Here is a 5052-nt window from a genome sequence, read left to right as displayed (position 1 = left end):
GTAAACATTACATTGCCAACTGAAGGCAATCCATCTGCTTTGGAAGTCAAAAGAGTTGGTAGGGCTGACAACCTCTCATGAAAGTTGAGGAGCTACCCAACAGAGGTTTAATATAAAAACGTTGCCTACCTCTACATGCAAGTAAGTCACTCTAATGCCTGCAGACCAAGGAATCCTTATCAGAATGTTTGAAAGATTACCTTCTATCTAGAAGCCATGCTGCATTAGTCAACTAGTGCTGTCATGGCAAAATACCACAGACTGGGGGGGCTTGAACAACAGAAATTTATGTTCTCACCATTTTAGAGGCTTGAAGTCCAAGATCAAGTGCTGGCAAGATTGGTGTCTGGTGAGGCCTCTCTTCCTGTTTGGTAAATGGCCACCTTCTCACTGTATCCTCACGTGGCCTTTCCTCTGTGTTGGCTGAGAGAGATAGACTTTCTCTTGTCTCTTCCTCTTCACATCAGAATTTCACACCAGTCCTATTGGATTATAAGGCTCCATCCTTATGACTTCATTTTTTTATTGCCTCCTTATCCCCTACCTCCCAAATACAGTCATACTGTGAGTTAGGCCTCAACATAGGAATTTGGGGAGAATACAATTCAGTCCATATACATACCTTAAGTTAAGAGAGTTATGTAAGACTATCAGAAGATTATGATACTTAGGCCACACAATTTAGGCCCTTGTAAGTCTCCTTGGGGGGAAAAAATTCCGTCTCCTGTGAAATATGCTTAGTTTTATATTTGTAGATTTTACTGAAGTTTGTCACATGAACTATTTTCTCATTTTTGAGAATACTGTCTATTCCGAATATTTAGTTCCTTCTATATGGGCTCTGTATAAGATTTGCCTTTTAGAATGTAGTGCCAGGGGGCAAAAATTTGTCTTCCATGAGAACTTCCTATAACTCCTTAAAATGCCAAGAACCTCATACTATAATATTTTCACTTTTTCTTCTAGTCTGGCAGGAAATTTTGGATCATATTGGAAGCTCAAACATAGAAAACTTATTTACTTATATTTGCAACCATCCTCTTACATGTTTTGCTTTTCATCCTGATTCTCTTATTACCTTTTTTAGTAAAAATTCTCTTAATATGCTTTTTTTAGCAGGTTCATTTTTCATATTTTCATGAAAAAGATAGTGTTTAAAGATATCCCTGGCACTACACGTGAAAATTGAAGCAGATTTTTAAAAATCAGATGGCAGATACCAGTTTCTGTGAAAAAAATACCTACAAAAAAAAAAAAATAGAGAAGCTACCAAAGAAAAGAATTCTCATTTATCCTTAAGTATTCACTCACTATACTCAGGAAAATGAATACCTAGCAATGATGATGAAAATAAAGTTTCATAAGCAGCAAAACCCATTTAAAAGTGGAAACAAAGCTTTCAACAGAATAAATTGATAATTTTAAGCCGTTATATAGAAATTAACTTTCATAGTGATTGGTAGTATATCATCTTAGCTAGCAATAGTCACTAGGCAATAAGCTCTACCCTGTTGTTGATATGAGCCTATTGTTTTCTGCATTGGACCTCTATACCAGGTAGTGTATCACCAGACAGCACAGTTTAAAGAGTAAACAAAAGCAGCAGCAACAGCAGGACATCCAGGAGGAAAAGGACAGATGCCCTTTCTGAGTCTCTGCATGTGCTAGGATGTGACTTCAAGGCCTCTCTTACTGATAAGAATAATGCCTAAGGAAAAGTGGAGGGTTTTTTTAAGCCTTAGAAACCATAGTTTCTGGAAAGGGAGTTTATGAAACAACAGGTCAAAGAAATCAGAAACTAAAATATTTAGCCCTTTTATCATGGCACAAAATAAGTGCATTGGAATAACATGTTGCACTATGTTGTGCAAATGTTTTACACATGTTGTGTAAAAGTCCAGGAGATGCATTTACAAAATATCAGCAACATGTGTTGATGATATTTAAAATGTATCAATCATGTATGGATGCCAGGAAACAGTATGTTGTTGGATCACTGAACAAAGAAAAACTAACACAAAAAACTGGGCAAAGTCTTCCTGAAATTCTTCACAAATATGACAGACCTCCATAAAAACACTGCCTTGTATTGTGGTCCCAACCAAATTGAAAAAAAATTTAAGTAAAGGAATTTATATTCTGATAGGAGACTGATAGGAAGTCTCTGGACAAATAAATTTTCACAAAGTAGGTGAGAAGGACTAGGCTAAACCCTTTATGGAAAATTAGATAGAGATGGAGACTAAACATAAGCAACTATCTTCCCTATCTAAAACCTTCTGAAACAAATAGGAAAAATAACATGGGAGAGAATAACTCCTGAAGCATATTAGAAAACAAGAAAGGGTACATTAGAAGACTACAAAATGCTGTCAAGGGTATGAAACAATAGGAATTCTCACTTATTGCTGATGGGAATGCAAAAAAAGATGTAGCACTTTGGAGAACTTTGGCAGTTCCTTACAAAGTTAAATATACATTTACTGCTACGGACTGTTTGTGTGCCCTCAAATTCCTATGTTGGAGTTGAATCTCCAGCATGATGATAACTGGAGGTAAAGCCTTTGGAAAGTATTTAGGTCATGAGGGTGTAGCCCTCCTGAATGGGATTAGTTCCCTTATAAAAGAGACTTCAGAGAGATCCCTCACCTCTCCCACCATGAGGACACAGCAAGAAGATGACCTTCTATGAACCAGGAAGATCCTCAATCAGACACTGAGTCTGTTAGCACCTTGATCTTGGACTTCACAGCCTCTATAATTGTAAGAAATCAATTTCTATTGTGTATGAGCCACCCAGTCTATGGTATTTTGTTGTACCAGTCCAAATGGACTAAAGAAATACATAAAATATATACATTTATTTCTCCATATGTCATGACAAGAAAGCCAAGAATCCCAGAAAAAAAAAAAATTGCTGTTCATCTATTTACCATGCTCATACCTCACACTCTATTTCCACTGCACAATGGCACTTATTATAACATATAGCACTGCCTGTTTATATTCATACATGTCTCTTATTAGTGCATCAGCTCTGTCAGGGAAAATATTGTAGCTATCCTATTTAATGGTGTATCACTAGAACTCTAGCAAAAATTTTATAAATGTGTTGAACTGAATGACTCGATTCCAACTTAGATGAGAGAAGTGCCATATCTACAAAGAATGGCTGCATCATCAGTACATCCCATATTTATTTGCCTCACTGCAGTAACCTAAGTGAACATTTTATAAATAAGTACAGCACCTAACTTTACATTTTTCAGAAAGTTAGTGATCCCTATTTAATATAGTGATTCAATACAAGGAGTAATAGAAATATGTTAAATTAATCTGCATATTTAAATTAATTTTGGAATAGCTTCCAAAGAAGAAATGGAACTTAGAAAGAAAATCAAATTCTATCTGCTATTTTCCCAGTATTCCTTCATCTGGAATGAGATATATAGGACTCAGTAGCATGGCATATATATGAAGCCAAAAAATATTTGATGGACTAAAAAAACTAGGAAACCTTGAAAAGGTTAAGCAATTTTACACACAAAGAAATGAAACACTCCAAAATAGAACAGAAATACATTCCAGACTCAGTAATAGGAATATCATAGGCTCAGTTAAGCATTGACATATATGAAGCTCTAAAAATATCTATTTTGATTGGAACATTAAAAAAAAACTATAGGTAAGGTAAAGCCAACTTTTGAAAAAGGCACAGTTATAGATGAAATTTTAAAAATACACAAAACAAAAGAAAATGGAAACACAACTTCCCAAAATCTATAGGATACAGCAAAAGCAGTTGTATGAGGAAAATTCATAGTGATAAAGGCCTACTTCAAGAAACAAGAAAAATCCCAAGTAAACTATCTAACTTTACACTTAAAGGAACAAGAAAAAAAAAAAAAAAAGAACAAGCCAAGCCAAAAGTTAGTAGAAGGAAGGAAATAATAAAGATCAGGACAGAAATAAATTAGAATCTTCAAAAGTAGAAAAGATCAATGAGACTAAAAGCTGGTTCTTTGCAAAGATAAACAAAATTGATAAAATTCCAGCAAGATTCATTAAGGAAAAAAAGAAAGCAGGCCCAAGTAAATTCAGAAATAAAAGAGAAGTTATAACTGTTACTACAAAAGTACAAAGGATCATAAGAGATTCCTATGAACATGTATACATCAACATGTTTCCTTTTTCTAGGAAAGCCTAGAAAAAAAAAATGGATAAATTCCTAGAAACACAATCTTCTGGGCCTGATCATAAAGAAATAGAAAATCTGAAGAGACTGATTACAAATAATGAGATTGAATTAGTAATTTAAAAGCTTCCCAAAAAAGAGAAGTCCAAGACCTGACAGCTTCACAGGTAAATTCTATGAAGCATTCATTTAAAGGAATTAGTACAGGGACCCACTGGAGCCCACGGCCCCCATGTGGGAGCCTGGCAAGCCCACCAAGGGGAAGTGCTTTAAGCTTCTAGGAATTTTATATATCAAAAATATTCCCTGTGCATGGGATTTGATATTGTATGGTTCATTAGGATTTGCTGTACCTGACCTTGAACATTTTTTTGTTATGATGTTGGAGTACGAGGATTTATCTTGGTGACTTTAGGATGTTGATTCCATTGTGGATATAATTATGGCAAAGCAAGAATCCAGGAAAGAACTTCCAGAGAAGGAATTAAAAATAAGATTTTATATGAAAGTACCCACCTTGATCCTGACAGAAAACAAACCAATGGCAACTCCAGCAGTTGAACAGTCTCAAGCATAGAAAACCAAAATACAATTCATTGGAGTCTCTGTAAACAAAACTGAGGTCAATTCTATTAAACCTCATATGTACCATAAGGATTTTAATCAAGTAAATAAAGTATGTGTTAATTGAAGAAGGACCAGGAGGAGGAGCAAGAAGAGAGGGGGAGGGGAAAGGGAAGGGTAGGAGAGGGTGAGGGGAAGAAGAAAAAGTAGTAGTAGTAATTAGTACCTATCTTCAAATTATTCCAAAAAAAATGAATAGAAAATAATGCTTCCAAACTCATTTTATGAGGCTA

General features: G+C 35.1%; 1 pseudogene; it reads left to right on the top strand.

Moving 5' to 3' along the window:
- Window positions 1-4427: 4427 nt before the first annotated feature.
- LOC129504329 (cytochrome c oxidase assembly protein COX20, mitochondrial-like) lies at window positions 4428-4756 on the top strand (annotated as a pseudogene).
- The last annotated feature ends 296 nt before the right edge of the window (window positions 4757-5052 follow it).

Source organism: Nyctereutes procyonoides, unplaced genomic scaffold (genome assembly GCF_905146905.1).
Source record: "Nyctereutes procyonoides isolate TBG_1078 unplaced genomic scaffold, NYPRO_anot_genome, whole genome shotgun sequence".
In the NCBI taxonomy this organism is placed as follows: domain Eukaryota; kingdom Metazoa; phylum Chordata; class Mammalia; order Carnivora; family Canidae; genus Nyctereutes; species Nyctereutes procyonoides.
Note: the sequence above shows the minus strand (reverse complement) of the source record. Positions and strands in the feature narration are given on the sequence as shown.